Genomic DNA, 19,335 nt, shown 5'->3' on the forward strand with positions numbered 1-19,335 from the left:
AGCGAAGGCAGTGTAACAGCCAGATGCAATGTTTGCAAGGCAGAGGTTCCGCGTGGTGGAAAGAACAGAGCTACGTTCAACACGACCAATCTAATACGCTACCTGAGAAACAAACACCAACAACAACACGGCGAGTACACAGCGGCCACTCAGGTAACGGCACTGAAGCAACCGACACTTTCAGAGACTTTTAAAAGGAAAGAGAAACGGCCCCAGAACAGAGAAAAGGCCAAACAATAACAGCCAAGATAGCTGAATTCATCGCGTTGGATGACCAGCTGTTATCTGTTACCTTTTTTTTCTCTTAATGCATTGCATAAAGATCGGATCGGGAAAAATCGGTATCGGCAGATTGTCAAAATCAAATGATCGGAATCGGATCGGGAGCAAAACAAGGTGATCGGGACATCCCTAATATTTATTGTTGGCAGCCGAGATGGTTTGAGTCCAGGAAAGCCCTTATCTTATCCCAAAGCTTGTTGTCTGGCTTAACCAAATATAACAGGGAGAAAGCAGCTTCTTCCATATTAATAATAATTTAATAATAATAACTTTTTATCGTAATGGTTAGTCATTTGCATGTAACGTTAATAACTATCTGACCTTTCTATCATTTTCTCCTCTGCTTGGCACCACATTGACCAAATGGGTTAATTTGGAACATGTTTACGTCACAGCAGCATAGATAAGACAAGGCACTGCACATAATGTGATAAAACTAGGGCTGTCAAACTATTAAAATGTTTAATCAGATTAATCACAGCTTAAAAATTAATTAATCAGATTAATCACCATTCGAACTATGTCCAAAATATGCCATTTATTTATGTATATTGTTGGGAATGGAAAGATAAATGAAAGAAGGCGGATATATCCATTTAACACAGTATCTATGTTTATTATAACATCTTTCCGCATGTCAAAATGAAAGACAGCCCACACACCTATCAATCATCAAACCGTGGGGTCTTAATTCATTACGTGTTGATTTCTATCAAGAGGGGGGGCGGCGGCTAGTGGAGTACCTCGTGACCACAGAGTGTGAACGTTGTGATCAGCTGTTTTAGCTCCAGTGAAGGGGGGGGGGGAGGGGAGTCTACCTCCGCAGCCGGTTGGCATAGTTTTGGCACAAGTCCGTTGTACAGACCGACGTTAACAGCAGCCTGTCTGTGCACACGGAGACCGACTATGTCGTCCGGTGATCTAACCGCCGATGTATACATGGTGGGTGTGTGACAAAGTAGCATTACATGGAAATACTCAAGTAAAGTAAAAGTACCTCTAAATAGTACTTGAGTACAGTACTTGAGTAAATGTACTTAGTTACTTCTCACCTCTGCGATGAACCTACAAAGTAGATTAGTTTTGTTGTGTCTGTCGGTTGTATTGAGTTGTCTTGTGTCAGCTGTAGTTGTGTTGATTATTTCAGAGACCCAGCCGGAGAAGAGCCCTGAGAGCAGCATGGAGGAGAACAAGGAGACGCCTGGAGCTCCGGTCAGTGTGCACTTCATCACAATATATTCCTAATTCCAGCATATCCGCCAGGCGGGCGTCTTGCCGTCATTTGACGCCCTTATTCAGCTCGGAACGCCCTGAACTCGAGCCGAGGGCGTCCAGAAGAGTTTTTATCGCTTGAAATGACGAAAAGGACAAGGACATCCCTCTGTTGGCGGGGCAAAGGAGTCTGGTGGGATTCTTTTCACCGCCAGCAAAGCATGTTCCTGTGACGGAAAGTGTACTGCCGGCGAGCCTTGACGGGGGTGCTAGTGGAGCACGCGGCGAAACTGAGGCTCTGGTAAACTGTGGTAACATGAAGAGCCGTTTGGGAGCAGAAAGAACCGGCTCTCACTAGTGAGCCGAGCCAAATGATCCGACTCACTAAAAAGAGCCGGGATTCCCATCACTAATACGTAAGGAGATAGTATCTATAAGGGACGGCTCAATTCAAAATTCAAGTCCAGGGTTTCCCACGCATAAGGCGCATTCACACCGCAGTACTTTTCCCACAAAGGTTCATGAGATCCCATTTTGGCCATTTCTGACACCAAGATGTCTGCTTGTTTTGTGTTGCTGCTGAGAAGTCTAGGAAGAGGGCTCTTGCATAGGTGTGACGTTTATCTAAATGTTTAGTAATGATATGAACCAGAGTAACAACAGTACCACCCCCTTGCTTATAGGCAAATTGGTATGGATCAAGTATGTCTTGTCTGTCAAAATAGGTTTAGCTGAAGAGGTCATTCCTGTCATGGTTGTCATGGTGTCCCACACACTTTTTTGGGGTCTTTCCCAAAAGCTCTGTGTGCCAGTTTTGATTCCCTCAATTTGACTTTCAGTTCTTTCTCTAAGTGCTCCCATAGTCTTTGTTTGTGAAAGCTATTTTCCTGATTTTATAGCTTTTTGTTAATGTCCTTAGTCACATATGATTTATTACTTGGATAGATTCGTATTTCTTTAGTGGGAACACAGAAGTTAATATAGTCTTTGGTAACAGTAGTTCTTTCATCTAGTGAACCTTCCTGAAAGATCTCCCAATCTGTCCAATCAAAACAGGCTTTCAACTGTTCCCTACTGTTTAGAGTATAGGTGAGGTCCTGATAATTTATTCCGGTAAATTACTCTGACCTCACTAATTGACCTGACCGAAGTTACTGAGTCTATGTAAGTTTACTGCTTGGCTCAGATCCACCAACGTCAGCAAGATCTCACCTCTATTAACTCCCCGAAGAACCAGGTTCAATTAACTGCTGTTTCAATTCAGACAACTCTTTTTAATCTGTTTAAGCGATCCCGAAGGATTTTGGTATCAGTAAATGGGGTGTGTTCCTACCTAAACGTGTGTGTGGCAGGGTGCAGTCTTACCTTTGAAGCAGGAGAGGAGAGCACAGATGTCCTTTAAATTGTCCCAGTCCAAAAGGTGGGATCAGTTTATTTGAAGAAAAATAGGTCCAAACTAATACAGGGTTTTTACCTTCTCTCTTTACAACATTATAATCATACTAAACAAAAAAATGATGCTGTGATCATGTTCAAATATGAAACTTTAATTCACAGTCTTACATTTATTACCAAAATGTTTCACTTCAACTGCCCAATTCAGTTGTGACATTTAAAATCTCCCGATAGAATTTAGAGGCATTTCCTCATAAAAAGACCGGTGATAATAAAAAGCACATTCAACTTTTCATTCACGAAATCAATTCACATCGATTCCATACCTTTTTATTTTCCGTCACAGATGGCGGGGACTAACATTCAAAAACCCATACCTATCCCACAGTTTTCGGAGGCAGTTCCTCACGTAGGCAGGTACTAATACTCACAAACGCATACCTATCCCACAGTTTTCGGAGGCAGTTCCTCACGTAGGCAGGTACTAATACTCACAAACGCTTCTTCCATAAAATCATTCCATTCAGCATTCAAAGATATTCCCTCATTCAAAGAAATTCACTCAGCATTCCAACCAAGAAATTCAAGAGATATTTACCAAGTTTGAGAGAACCTTACCGAGAGCTATTAACCCAGCTCTGAAGGACAGAGCTTACCAGGAGAGAGTATACCAGGGGTTTCCCCCTCTCTCCCCCCCGAAAATCCAAAAAAGCCAGTCTTTATATGCTCAAAAAACCGGATCGAAAACCCACAAACACCTCCTCTATACCCAACCAACATATTCTATTGGCTCTGGCATAAGACACACCTTCCCAAGTTTGTGTAAAACAAAACATGACTAGACATATTCTATGACTATGACATAACCACCTTTTTGAGGCCTCAATGTGTTTCTCCTTAAGTCCGGAGCCCCCCTCCCTGCTGTGAGAGGAGAGGGAAGAAACTGCCTACTCTCTTATCAGTGACACCCATAAATCATTCTTACACTTACACTCAATTTAACAAACCACTTGGTTTATACTGTAAATATAGAAAAGCATATAATATGAAGCATTTTCATTGTGGGTTATACAAGAATATAATTGATTATATTGTATTATAACTAACTTTCGTTTTTAAGTATTCAACCTGTTATGGAGATCTCAACACCCTCTTTTTAAAACGCAAAGTTATCAAACAGCAACAGATAAAATCGTAAAAAACATATACATATTACATACGTAAAACTTCAAGCATCAATATCATGAAAAGTTCTTCAGTATGTGTAATCAGGACGACCTTTTGATGAACCTGGTGTGGAGAACACCGAAAACATAGTACCTCACTGGAATGTTCTCGTCATCACAGGTCAGGCACCCGAGTAAAAAGAGTCATGATGATCATAGATTTGTGCGCACCCCCACTCGGCCTGGCACTTGCTGGAGCGGGGGCCTACAGTATCTGTTGTTCCAGTGTAGACTCCTAGATCCATGTTGCTATCTGATGTAAATCCTTGACCCTGACCATGGAGGGGTTGAGGTTCCTCCCTGGATGACACCTCCAAACGAAAGCCAGATAACTCGGCCGACAGTTGTTATGGATTTGTTAGACCTCGTCGATAATCGCTCATGACTTTGTGACAAGGTCAATGAGGCCCACACAATGATAGCACAAACGAGGAACCAGAAGCATATGAAACAGCTTAGCTGGCACTCGCTCATGGCATCCTGTGTGTGCAGTGTGAGTGTGGTGCTGGTGGTGACTTGGCACGTTACTTGTTGTCGTCTGTTTCTACCGTCTCTCCTGGCCTGTGACTACGACCTTGCAGTGGCTGACGTGGACCCACGTAGCTCTCTCGGTGACCTTGACCGCTGTCTGGGTGACGAGGAGCACCTGGTAGGGCCCTTGCCAACGGTTGGATTTACAGCTCTTTCTCCGGAAGTCCTTGACCAGCACGAAGTCGTTGGAGACGGTGAAGTGGACCAGTGTCAGGGGTAGGTAGGGCTGCTGCTACCTGGCGTCTGATGTCTGACCATGCAGTTGTCAGGTAGTCGTCGTCCTTTTTTGGGAAATCCACTGCGATCTGAGTGGCTCAGCGGGTAGAGATGCAGCCTGTCCCTCAGAGCTGGAAGAAACATCATCCTCCACTGGCAGGGGTACAGGTGACTCAGACGCTGGCTCCATGCTGCACAGGTTTCCTGGGTCCAGGACTTGGCTTCACTTGAGGCACTGTGACTGAAGTTTCCCCGCTAGGCAGGTTCAAATCCTCTTGGTAGATTGCTGAGGTATTAATCTCAACAATATAGCTAAGATCAAGTATAAATCATTTCTCTGATTCATAAAAAGTTGTTTTCAGTTTAAAAACTTCCCCAAGGGTTTTCTCAAGCACTGGGCCATAACTTACTCTTATCAGTTTAACGACCTGACAGCCCTTCACCTCCATGCTGTGTGGAAACCAGCAAAAAAGAAGGAGGAAGATGTGCTCAAAAAAAAATCTTATTTAAATGAATACTGTTGTAGGGTGTAGGCATATAACAATTAAAATAACTGAAAAGAAAACTAATAGTGTAAAATTAAAAAACAATGAGAAAAATAATACAAAGGTTATTTCCCATTTCCTCTTTGATACTGAGGTGTTCTCCATTCAAGCTCCAATGATCCATATGCTAATAGACAGAGTTTCCTCTTGCCATCTTTCTTTGCATAATGCACTAAAGATTCTAACAGTTCTACTGTTAAATCCTTTGCATTTGAGCTATTGCTTGTTACTCAGACTTAAATTCCCTCTTTTGCTCTATAAAATATCCCTTGGTACCGAATTTACCAAGACAAATTCTAAATTCTTGCGGGAAGATCCCACAAAAAGCCATCCTCTCCTGTGGAAGAAAGCACATTAACTGCCACGGGTGTGTGCAAAACATGTCATGTGATGTGAGACTGATAGCATCAACAGTGGATTGGGTTAAGGCCGCAGTCATATTCCTATCTGGATTCTAAACTCAGGCTCGGGTGAACCGGTCCTCTCTTCTGGAGTGAAACTATGTTCCCAGAGATTGACTTCACTGTGTCCAAACCTTCTGATTTAGTTTTAAGCTAACCCTTCTCTGGACTTCGCCCCTTTCTGGTCATCCATACACGATTTCTGAACTTAAACGGAAAAGATGTGATAGTTCGATATGACCTGACCTTTGCCCTAGGTAGCTTTTCCATACATATAGGAATATATTCAGCTTTGTCAAATTGATTGGAATGTCCCAATTTGTTTTTCAGTTTGTATACTCCACTCTGTGGCTGCTCTAACGCCTGGTACCTCTATGGTAAAGACCAGTTAGGTGTGAATCCCTTTATCCTGCAAGGGTGACAACACTTTCTCATTTTTAAAGTGAGTCGCATTATCCATTCTTATTCTCTCAGTTTTAGGAAAAACATACTTATATGTTCCGCCATTTCAGCAGACACTGTGTTCCAGTTGCTCTGGTCAGAGGATAGACATGTTTATGACTCCCTCCATTATCAAAAGTCACAAGGAAATACTTGTTCCTACTGGGAGTGCGGGTTGGAAAAGGACCTGCTATGTCAGCACTAAAACTGATTAGTGGTTCTTCCTCTATTATTTTAAGATGCTCAGGATACATTTTCCCATCCACCTCTACACATTGAAGACATGTTGACCGTGTGTGTTGTAGGTGTATGAGGTTTCGGTATGAGGATTTTATTGTGGAGACAATATTTTCTCATCCGAACTAGGCCCACATGGCCTAAACTGCTGTGTAGTTCACGCACAACCTGAGGAGCTTCTTCAGGTGGTACGTGAATGCTTCCACCCTTTTTCCATATTCTAGGGAATATGGCAGTCAGGTGGTTAACTCTTTCCCTGCTTTAAGCAAGGTAACACTTCTCTATTACCCCGATAGTCTAATTTGATCTTATCTGTATGGCTACGGACATGATTCCACTCTAGGTACATGCCTGCCTTTGACTCTGCAATAAGACCCTCACTTGAAGGGCATGTGTAAGTGCTTCACCTTTCACATTGGTCACCTGCCTTTGTTCCCAGTTATTAAGCTCTTCTTTACCTGCTTTGTAACAATAATCTCTATCAGTAACAATACGGATGTGTGTTATTTTACGTTGTTTAGCAAAAAGAAGTCCCTCAACAAATGGCCTTTGCCTCAGCAGTTTGTGCTGTACCTGGTTGCACCCTTTTGCTTGCAAAGTACTTCACCTGAATTAGTTTTCATTATAAAGGCCCAAGTGGCTGCTTGGTCACCTTTTCGCAAACTCCCCTCTGTAAACAGTGTTACCTTTGGAGCAGCGGTTTTCTTTAAGGGTTTCAATGTTTCCCTTTGTGGCTTACTTCATGAGGTCCTAAACTCCACATCTGGATCAGACATCATGCTCTGCCATTTTACATTCTTATTCTCAGTTTTTTTATATTGATATTTCTGTTCTGGTGTTAAGATAATTGTTTGAATCTCCCTCTTTTCTTAACAACTGGAGCTATGTCTATTTTAGATCTGACTTGGTTAAGAGGTGATTTGTTCTTTGGTGAGAGGAACACTATTCCCCTTGTGCTGGGTGAGGGTGGGGGTGGATAGCCTGCTTACAGTCTCCAGATCTTCCTCTCTGTGCTGAGGCCATAAAAGTTTTAATGGGTCGCTCCGTGGTCTGCTCAGATTTTCTGACCCTGTCTCTGACCCTGTGTGCTGGGTTTTTCTGCAGCACCTCGGGAGCAGAGAAAGGGGGAGATTTTTTTTTCCAAAAGTGCAAGCTCCTTCATTGAGCAAAATAGTTTAGTTGATTTTGGTAAAGTATTTGAGCTTTAGCTTCGCAAAAAAAAACTTCCTCATATTAGTTTTGAAGATATTGTTGGGGTTTGATATCTGCTGATAGTTCCCACTTAGGTTTTCTCTTCAAAGTACATGCAAAACAACCAGTATTTGTGGGTCATCTGATCACCACCTTGCCTTCTGACAGTTTAATAGTCCTTATCATATTATCACTCTGTGCTAGGACCTATTCTCTTTGCCAGAGCTGCTGCTATTCCTCCTGCATGTTTTAGCTTCCTATTAGCAGGGTTCACTAACATGGTTTGTTGATCTAGTTTAAGATTTTCAATAATTGACATTTATTATTTCCAACATTCCTTTTCCCTGAATATCGTGTCTAACAATGTGTTTTCTTCTAGGATTAGTAGATACTCATAAATGGCATTTTTGAGCTTTTATCCCTGTAGGGTGGAGGTAGGGTCTCAGACATTATACCACCTGCTTGTGGCTCTCTGTCCAAACGGTAGTCTGACAGGAAAGTCTTTAGGTCGCGGTACGCCCGTGGGTCTGGGCTAAGCTGACCAGGGCGAGCAGAAGCTCCGGATTTTGCTTCTGTGTATCCCTCCCTGTGTGGTTGGCTCTGAGTCATTCAATTGCGTTTTAACCTCATCAGCCATTCTTTTTATTTTATTTTTTATTTTATTCAAGGGTTTACGTTCACTCTTTTATACACATGCAAGTTTCTAGGCTTTTACTCACGCCGGAGGATCAGTCCGACTATACCGTCACTTGGTTCTAGGCTACTCTTCTGGATTCAGCTAGTACATGCGGACACCTCAGTTAAGAGTGTTATGTATCGAGCTTCGAGCTGTTTCAACAGCATAGGTACCTTTAGACCTATGTTTATCTTTATTAAATCTCCCATTAACTCTTCCCCACGTTATGTTTTAACTAGGGCTGTCAAACGATTAAAAATTTTAATCAGATTAATCACAGCTTAAAAATTAATTAATCATGATTAATCACCATTCGAACTATGTCCAAAATATGACATTTATTTATGTATATTGTTGGGAATGGAAAGATAAATGAAAGAAGGCGGATATATCCATTTAACATACAGTATCTATGTTTATTATAACATTTGTCTGTGTGTCAAAATGAAAGACAGCCCACACACCTATCAATCATCAAACCGTGGGGTCTTAATTCATTACGTGTTGATTTCTATCAACGGGGAGTACTTCAGGAAAGTCGACAGAGGGGGGGGGGGGGGGGGGGGCTAGTGGAGTACTTCAGGAAAGTCGACAGAGGGGGGCTAGTGGAGTACTTTGTGACCACAGAGTGTGAACGTTGTGATCAGCTGTTTTAGAGCAGTTCTCCAGTGAAGGGGGGAGTCTCCCTCCGCAGCCGGTTGGCGTAGTTTTGGCTCAGTTCCGTTGTACAGACCGACGTTAACAGCAGCCTGTCTGTGCACACGGAGACCGACTCTGTCGTCCGGGGATCTAACCGCCTTCTGGAAAAGCTTCACAAGTACGTCGGTACGCAAATGCGCTTTGAGACACAAGTGACGGTACGCATTTCAGATTACGCACATAACCTGTGTACCAGTTATGTGCACCCCTGTACTACAGCAAAAGTATTCTCCGTCGGGACTTCCTGCAACAACACCACGCCGTTATCAAAGATGTTCTATTGAGAAGAAGATCACTAAGTGACAAAAGTTTTCCAAACCGTGGCTGCTGAAATCAATCTGACTAACTGCTGTCTGTGTGATTTACTCCGCGAGTTGGCAGACTTTATTTTGCTTACTTTAACATCATGTGTCACGGTGGGGCTAAGCCATTTCTTGGTATGGGTGTAGCCTACCCCATTCATACCCTGGCGCTGCCACTGGTGGCACGTATGGGGCGGGCCATTCTGCACATGCGTTAAATATTTTAACGCAATTAATTCAAAAAATTAATTACCGCCGTTAACGCGATAATTTTGACAGCACTAGTTTTAACGCAAAAGTTCAAACCGCAGCTCTTTGACAAGTCCTACCTATAAGTTTAAAAGTAATTGGACAGATACTGAGCAGTGCTCCTACGGCTGACTTCACTACTAGCCACTAAACCTGTGATTAAAGGGACCACAGGGGCTTCTCAATTTAGCTAGGGGAAGAAGAACCTACTTTAGCTTCTTTAACAGACAGCAATATCCGATATAATATAACCCTCAGTCCGGTGCAATAGTATCAACTTAAATTACTACACTTTAAGTTAAAATATATATTCTAGGATTCGGGTAGGTATTTTAACAAGACTTTCAGCCTGTATTTCGCTGATTTGTACTCATCGACTTTTTTCACTAGGTCGTTTTGGTTCTTGTATTTTGACTCTGTAAAAATATTACTTTCCACAGAGCCCCACGTTGGGCGCCATGTTTAGAGTATAGGTGAGGTCCTGATAATTTATTCCGGTAAATTACTCTGACCTCACTAATTGACCTGACCGAAGTTACTGAGTCTATGTAAGTTTACTGCTTGGCTCAGATCCACCAACGTCAGCAAGATCTCACCTCTATTAACTCCCCGAAGAACCAGGTTCAATTAACTGCTGTTTCAATTCAGACAACTCTTTTTAATCTGTTTAAGCGATCCCGAAGGATTTTGCTATCAGTAAATGGGGTGTGTTCCTACCTAAACGTGTGTGTGGCAGGGTGCAGTCTTACCTTTGAAGCAGGAGAGGAGAGCACAGATGTCCTTTAAATTGTCCCAGTCCAAAAGGTGGGATCAGTTTATTTGAAGAAAAATAGGTCCAAACTAATACAGGGTTTTTACCTTCTCTCTTTACAACATTATAATCATACTAAACAAAAAAATGATGCTGTGATCATGTTCAAATATGAAACTTTAATTCACAGTCTTACATTTATTACCAAAATGTTTCACTTCAACTGCCCAATTCAGTTGTGACATTTAAAATCTCCCGATAGAATTTAGAGGCATTTCCTCATAAAAAGACCGGTGATAATAAAAAGCACATTCAACTTTCCATTCACGAAATCAATTCACATCGATTCCATACCTTTTTATTTTCCGTCACAGATGGCGGGGACTAACATTCAAAAACCCATACCTATCCCACAGTTTTCGGAGGCAGTTCCTCACGTAGGCAGGTACTAATACTCACAAACGCATACCTATCCCACAGTTTTCGGAGGCAGTTCCTCACGTAGGCAGGTACTAATACTCACAAACGCTTCTTCCATAAAATCATTCCATTCAGCATTCAAAGATATTCCCTCATTCAAAGAAATTCACTCAGCATTCCAACCAAGAAATTCAAGAGATATTTACCAAGTTTGAGAGAACCTTACCGAGAGCTATTAACCCAGCTCTGAAGGACAGAGCTTACCAGGGGTTTCCCCCTCTCTCCCCCCCGAAAATCCAAAAAAGCCAGTCTTTATATGCTCAAAAAACCGGATCGAAAACCCACAAACACCTCCTCTATACCCAACCAACATATTCTATTGGCTCTGGCATAAGACACACCTTCCCAAGTTTGTGTAAAACAAAACATGACTAGACATATTCTATGACTATGACATAACCACCTTTTTGAGGCCTCAATGTGTTTCTCCTTAAGTCCGGAGCCCCCCTCCCTGCTGTGAGAGGAGAGGGAAGAAACTGCCTACTCTCTTATCAGTGACACCCATAAATCATTCTTACACTTACACTCAATTTAACAAACCACTTGGTTTATACTGTAAATATAGAAAGCATATAATATGAAGCATTTTCATTGTGGGTTATACAAGAATATAATTGATTATATTGTATTATAACTAACTTTCGTTTTTAAGTATTCAACCTGTTATGGAGATCTCAACACCCTCTTTTTAAAACGCAAAGTTATCAAACAGCAACAGATAAAATCGTAAAAAACATATACATATTACATACGTAAAACTTCAAGCATCAATATCATGAAAAGTTCTTCAGCATGTGTAATCAGGACGATCTCAACACTACTTTAATTTGTCCGTGTCCTTATTACTTTCTTTTCTGGTTGACTTCCCTTCAGTTTGGTCTTATACACTGGTATCATATTCACAACATTATGATCAGAGTTCAGTATTGGTGGTCTGTAGTGGACACATAGGCTCCTTTATCATTTACGAAGCATTTGTCCAGGATATTGTCTTTCCTGCTGTGATCCCTAACATACTGCTGGAACCCAGGTAACACAGTCTCCAGGCGACATTGCTTCATGTCCCAGAGCACTATTGCCGGTGCATCGGGGTGGCTGAGTTGCAGCTCGTGAACCCAGTCAGCGATGGAGCCGGCCGCCAGTGGCGCTCTGCCGCTGGGAGGCACGTAAACAACAAACAATAACACACCTGAATTCTCTAGGCAGATAAAAGGGTCTTAACGTCATGCTGAGAATTCCTACGTTGGGATTGCAGGTTTTACATTTACTGAGTATGATCGGCACCACAGGTCATTAATATACACACAAATATCGCCTCCTCTGGTTTTCCCCGAGTTCGCATCCCTGTCTGCTCGAACAAGGGTGAATCCAAAGCGTTTGATACCGTCGATCATCGCATCTTGAAGCAGAGGCTACTCAGTATTGGCCTATCCAGCCATGCAGTGGGTGGTTTGAGAACTACCTCTCTGAAAGGTCCCCATGTGTTCACTTTGATGGGCTGTCTTCTGAGTGGTTAAACATTGCTAATGGTGTTCCTCAAGGCTCTGTTTTAGGTGTACTTTTATTCTCCATATATATCAACAGTTTAGGTGAAAATGTGGATGAAGCTACTTTACATTTTTATGCGGACGATACCGTGATGTTCTGTGCAGGTCCCTCCATTCAGGAGGCTGGTGTTAAATTACAGGCTGTTTTTAACATTATTCAGACTCAGCTCGCTGAGCTTAAGCTTCTTTTAAATGTTGATAAAACCAAGGTAATGCTATTTTCAAAAGCTAAAAAGACACCAGTGCCTGTTTATTGTCTAAGTTGATTACATATTATCAAATTGAATAATTCAATGTGTATATATATACGACTGTGCCATAGCTAAATGTGTTGACGGCAGATTTGCTGATCTCTCTCTCTCGTGCCCGGTTATACTTCACTCGCGTTTATGTCCAAATCCATCAGATCTAGCTAGTTCTAGCCAAAGATACGGCTGCTGCCCCTCCCGACACGCAGATCACGCAGACTCAAACCTCATCTTAGGCCCAAATGTGGCGCAAATGAGCTCCGCAGCCATTGCGAGGTTCCGGCGCCAACAGTTCATGAGCGTGCTCGCCCGCCCCTGTCAACACTCGCGACACATGAGTGGCCAGCCTAAACAACAATAAGCGCTGCTTGGCAACCGTGTGTGGCGGAAAAGTGCATAGACATTTTGACAGGAGAGATTTAGTTTTGTCGGTATTCAACATATTTATAGTCCGGTAATTATTTACACTCTAAGAAGAGTCCTACACAACAGACATGGCGTCAAAAAGGAGTAATGTGTGGAAATATTTCGACCAGGTTAGTGAGTGCGGTGTAGAGGTCAAACTATGCCAAATTAAACTTATATATACATGCTATACCTTGCTATACCCGCAACCTCCGTTCCAGCTGAGAGGGTCTTCTCTACAGCTGGCCTGATTGTGAATCGCCTCCACATGAAAGCTGTAGGCCTATAGCTGTCAAACTGTGATCACCAGTTCAATACATTTGACAAATTCGACTTGGTTTCTACACTTATTTGAACATGTATGTATTTCTAAAAACGTATTGAAAAAAAATGTAAAAAAAAAATTCTGAACAAAGTTTTGAGAAGAAAATGTTTACCCAATTTTTTTTTTATAGGATATGTTTAACCGTTTTTTGGGGGGTCGAATATTCGAATATACATTTTGCTTTCAAATTCCCATCCCTAGTATGCACCTGCCCATTGCCTGAACAAGTTAGATGCCGCCTATCACAGCGCACTGAGATTTGTCACAAATTGTAAAGCACTGTACCCTGTATGCCAAGGCAGGTTTGCCATCACTTACTGTACGGAGGCTCAGTAATTGGTACACGTGTATTTATAAAGCTTTGTTGGGTAAACTCCCGTATTATATCTGCTCTCTGATCACACAGAGAGTTGCAAGCAGCTATTGTCTGAGATCGCATGATGTAGTCTTGTTAGATGTGCCAAGAGCAAGGACTGTCTTCGGTAAGACAGCTTTTATGTGCGCAGCTCCACTTGCTTGGAACAATCTTCAGCAAGAATTGAAACTGAGCGATCTCATTCCTCTGCATGTTTTTAAAGCTAGGCTAAATGAAATGCTCGTTGATACTATGGGCACTTGTAAATGTCTATGTAAGTGTATCCTGTAAATATAATGTATGATGTCCTTTATTGTTTCATGTGGAGCCTATATGCTGCAGGTCTCCCTTGAAAGAAAAAGAGATCTATGATCTCAAGGGACCAATCTGATTAAATAAAGGTTTGAATCCGGGTACTTCAAAGAGAGATTCAGGCATCGTAGATTGTAGCCAACTTTCCGTGAAACATAATAAAGAGGCCTCAAGAAATTCATGACGGTACCTTGTGTCAGAGTCCTGCACGGGTCTGATTTTCAAGACCCGCTCCCGCCCCGCACCCGCGACGTGCAATACCGAACCCGCCCCGCTACCCGCACATATTGCCAATTAGTTCCGCAACCCGACCCGTCGGCACAAGATCCGCGACCCGACCCGAACCCGCATAGCCTATATATGAGCAGTGAAAACGTGCAATTATTAACACACGCAGTTGCATATTTGTCTCAAAAAGCGTGGGATGTTGGTTATTTTCTCCATCTAGGAACCAAAAGCCTCCCAGACGCTGGGTTTCGCTCTTGAGGAAGTGTTATTGAAAATGCTGTATTCTCCGCTAGAGAGCTTCACCTCAGCCATTTCGAATGTGGCGCGCTCAGCAGCAGATTGATGCGCTGCAGAGGTTATGATTATGCACGGTCCCGCGGGGGAGAGGTCTGAGGATTTAAACATTAAACTAAATTATCATTATTTCAATATATTTATTATGCAACACCCGCGACCCGACCCGCATCATCTTTGTTTTACCCAGAACCGAACCCGGAAAAAAGCGTTTGGAAAAATACCACCCGCGAATCACCTTTTTTGCGGGTCACCCGTCGGGTACCCGACCCGATGCAGGACTCTGCCTTGTGTATGTCCTTAGTGTGTCCACGTTGTTGCTCAATGAGTGCAGGTTTGTGAGAATGATGGATGGAAGTGGTGGCCGGCTGAATCTCCGCCGTAGGCGATTCTGAACGCCTCCCCTCCTTCCTCGTCTCTTTTTCTTGGTGTTTCTAAGCGGCTCCCGAGGGATGTCATCCAATATCGAAGAGCACAGATGGCTTGATGTATTCGTAGGAGGCCGATCGCATTGTAGCTCTAGCATAGCCTCGCGGCTGTAGCAGCGTAGAGGCCGGGGCTCCTCGCCATACTTGTTCGTGCTGTCACTCAGGTGCGTCTTGAAAAGTTGAATGGCCAGACATGGTCAGCAGAAGGCAAATGTAATCCACAGGATCAAAAGCATGGTCTCTCAAAATGACGTTTCATACAGACACGACAAAGTTTAGACCAAAAAAACTCAAACACAAGACGAACAGAGCATACTGAGACTCGCAGTGACAGGATGCCGTCTCCCTCTGTCTCCTGAATACCAGAGGTGGGGAGTAAGTCATACATGTGCAAGTCTCAAGTTACTGGGGTGAGAGTCAAGCAAGTCAAGTCCTACGAAATCCTGATGAATAACCCCAGTTTCCGCATTTAAATCAGTTAAAAGACAGTGGTTATGAAACTAGTTTTATTTTCCACATTAACAACAATGGAGAGTGGGGCTCTGAAATCATAAAACAGGTCATTGAGGGAAATATTGGGGAGTTCAGTGTGTGTTTGCGTGTGTTTTTAAAACGTAGCAGCCTGCGGTTGCTGTTTAGCCGTTCTAATGAAGGTGAACACAGTGAAGTAAACGGTAAAAGGAACCGCTCTTCTCAGATTCTGCTGAGTTACACGTTACTGCCTCCTGGTGCTGCAGAGATTTCATGAAGTGAAGGAGGTTTTCCTTCTACAAAACAGCTGTGGGCAGCAGATACTGTGAGAGTCACAGACATGAATACATAGATCAAGGCAGACTGGTTCACAGACTGTCCTGTTTTGCTGATCCGGTGCTTGAACAAATAGCTCTACACCCCTACTCAAGTCGAGTCTTTTATCAATGCTATTCAAGCAAGTCTCAAGTTAAAAGATATGTGACTCAAGTCATGTGACTTGACTCACGTCCCCCCACCTCTGGTATATACGGTGGTTAGAATGTTGCTGTATTACTGTATCAAATCTAATACAAATATATAAACACAAACAGTTGATAAGTAGTATTTTGTTTAACTCAAGGTTTATATTAAGTGAGTTTTATTGTTTACTGTCTTGTGTATTTATGCTTTTTAGATTGACTTTTCTCTTCTTTCTCTGTCCTTCTGTATCTAGGAACCGTAAAGGAAAGGAGAGACCGTCACCGCTGTCAGCAATGTGACAAATCCTATACAACATCTGTAACTTTAAAGCGCCACCTGCTATTCACACAGGAAGGAAAACCGTACAGCTGTGAATTTTTTTTAATTTAATTTATCCTTTATTTATCCGGAATGTCCCATTGAGATACCAAGATCTCTTCTTCCAGGGAGTCCTGACCAACACGGCACACAACAAGTTTCAACATAAAACAAAGGCATTAACAAAAAAAACATACAATTCAAATATAAATACAGAAGGCCATTTGTGGCAGTGGCAAGAAGCATACTCACATCAGCATATCATCAGGTAACAGCTACATGTTTCATGAAGGGCTAATCGTAGCATACCTTTAAAAGCATTTACAGTAGGAAGTGCCTCGAGACAAAGTTTTACTTGCAGCGTATTCCATAAAAAGGGAGCATCGTGGGAGAATGCAGCTTTACCAAGCTCTGACTGCATCAAAGGAACATTTAAAAGCATCCCATTTGCTGCTCGTCTAGTATTAAAAAATGCAGTATAAAATGACAGAAGTCTGGAGATATATAAGGGCAGCTTACCTAGCAATGACTTAAGGATAAAAAATCACATGTGTGATTGTCTTTCTTTGGTACAGAGGAGGACCATCCTAAGGACTGATACAAAGTGCAGTGGTGGGTGCGAGAGCCTGCACCGTTACAAAGCGTATAGCAGTATGGTACGCAGAGTCCAGCTTTTAAGCAGGGAGTGAAGAAGCATGCATATAGATAACATCGCCATAGTCTAATACAGACAGAAAGGAACTCTGCACAATTCTCTTCCTGGCTTCAGACGGGAAACATTTCCTTAAACGAAAGAAAAAGCCGCCAGTTTAGGTCTAAGTTTTCTCAGTAGGTTCCCAATATGAACATCAAAGGCCATCTTTTCATCAATCCATATGCCCAGATATTTGTAGGATGCTACTTTGTCAAGGCATGTCCCTTCCAGTGTAAGAATCGGAGGGACAGCTGTATTAGCTCGAGAGCGAGAGAAGGTCATGTACTTGGTCTTCTTTGCATTAAGGACCAGTCTTAGCCTTAGCAAGGAGTGTTGCAGTGTATTAAAAGCATCCTGTAGAAGCTCTATGCCTGAGTTAAAGAGGAAGCCACGTGTAAACAACTGTATCATCGGCGTATAAATGAAACCGTGCTGGGTTTATCCCGTTTCCTAGTTCATTTATAAAGATGGAGATAAGACGGGGCCAAAATAGAGCCTTGTGGAACACCTTTGTTTATAGTAAGAGCAGCTGAGGTATAATCTTCTACTGAGACACACTGAGTTCTTTCAGATAGATAGTTTTTAAACCAGCTCAAAGCCATTTTGCCAAGACCTCTGCAGCCAAGCCTCTGCAGCAGCAATGCATGATCCACAGAATCAAAAGCTTTAGACAGATCAACAAACAATGCTGCACAGTGTTTTTTCTTGTCTAGTGCTTCATTTGAGACTAGCATAGCCGCTGAAGTAGTACTATGGCCTGATCTGAAGCCGGACTGAGACTCGCTAAGAATATTATGGTCAGTTAGAAACTTTTTCAGTTGTTCGTTTACAAGAGATTCAAAGACTTTGGCCATTACAGACAGTCTGGAAATAGGGCGATAATTATTTAGGTCAGAGGGGTCTGAAGAGTGTGGGAACACTTTCGCTACATCAGGTGCTCTCAAAACACATCACCTTATTCACACTGGAGAAAAACCGTACAGCTGTGAAGAGTGTGGGAAAACTTTCACTACATCAAGTGATCTCAAAACACATCAACGTATTCACACAGGAGAAAAACCGTACTGGTGTGAAGAGTGTGGGAAAACTTTCACTACATCAAGTCATCTCAAAACACATCACCGTATTCACACTGGAGAAAAACCGTACAGCTGTGAAGAGTGTGGGAAAACTTTCACTACATCAAGTAGTCTCAAAACACATCACCGTATTCACACTGGAGAAAAACCGTACTGGTGTGAAGAGTGTGGGAACACTTTCACTACATCAAGTGATCTCAAAACACATCACCGTATTCACACAAGAGAAAACCCATAGTGGTTTTAAGAGTGTGGGAAAACTTTTTTTTCTGAGTTGAAGTCTGACTAACAGTTGTTTGTTATTATTATTGTTTATATTAATGTTGTTATTTACGGTGTTTTCTCTGTTCCAAAAATAAAATGGTCTTAGAAACAGACTCGCAACCCTGCATATTTGTTGTGTTTTGCAGCATATTATAAACATGTCATTCCCTTATTTTCAAATACCACAGGTTGTGTAGTGGTGTATTTGAGGTACTGTCCACATCGCAGACCTGAAGTCGTGCAGTCAATGTATGCGAAGTGTACAGGACCTTGGTCTCTGAGACTCAAAAAAGCCTTTCTCGCCTACCTGTCCACTTTGCATACTTGAGCAGTTTTAGAAAACAGTCTAATGTAAGACACTGTGGGTCCAAACTGTTCTCAAAAACTATTAAATGGATGCTTTTAAATGTCGTTTCGTGTCCTCTGAACTTCAGTATCTCCACATCTACCTGATAGACTTGCAAATGTGTGTACAGACAATAATACACCAAGAGTATGACGGCAGGAGCCATGTATGTAAAAAGGTGTTGCAGCATTTGACCACAAGAGGGCAGCATATCACATTTTCTGGGACACAACGACGTGCTGACTGCAGTGGGGTTTGAACCTGCGCCACACGCCTCCCAGTACTTTTGAGTGCGCACAGAACACAGATCACATCACGGTAAATAGTTCTCTCTGTAACATCACTATCATCTGTAGCATTAAATGGGATCTTACTTCACAAAATTCTGCTATACTAATAAATGCCAACTCACAATGAAATAGATGTAACTACTTTGAATTATACTGTCTGTCAAATGAAGTCGACCACATCAATCCTGGACTGGGTTTGATGGGTTTTTGTCAAACATCTGTACTTTGTGATTGTAAATGTTTCAACAAGTTGGTTTTATTTGACTCAACTGCATGTTACTTTGAGAAATAACGGACAAACGTAATAGAAAATGTTTCTCTTACATCTCCTATTAATCGTGAAAAGAGCGCCATATTCTACTGGAAGTCCTTTTTCCCGCTGCTCCACGATGTGCCCAGTCTGCGTGTCATGCGTGATAGTAATAGCGGTGGTGA

General features: G+C 42.3%; 1 long non-coding RNA gene across 1 annotated transcript in view; it reads left to right on the forward strand.

Moving 5' to 3' along the window:
• LOC139433632 (uncharacterized) overlaps positions 1-19,335 on the forward strand; it is a 34,003-nt gene that overhangs the window by 7,080 nt on the left and 7,588 nt on the right. The window contains exon 2 of the long non-coding RNA XR_011643038.1: positions 1,430-1,494. This is a non-coding gene — a long non-coding RNA (uncharacterized lncRNA). The remainder of the gene's footprint in view (positions 1-1,429; positions 1,495-19,335) is intronic.

The sequence above is a fragment of the Pseudochaenichthys georgianus genome, unplaced genomic scaffold (genome assembly GCF_902827115.2).
Source record: "Pseudochaenichthys georgianus unplaced genomic scaffold, fPseGeo1.2 scaffold_768_arrow_ctg1, whole genome shotgun sequence".
NCBI classification, from domain to species: Eukaryota; Metazoa; Chordata; class Actinopteri; order Perciformes; family Channichthyidae; genus Pseudochaenichthys; species Pseudochaenichthys georgianus.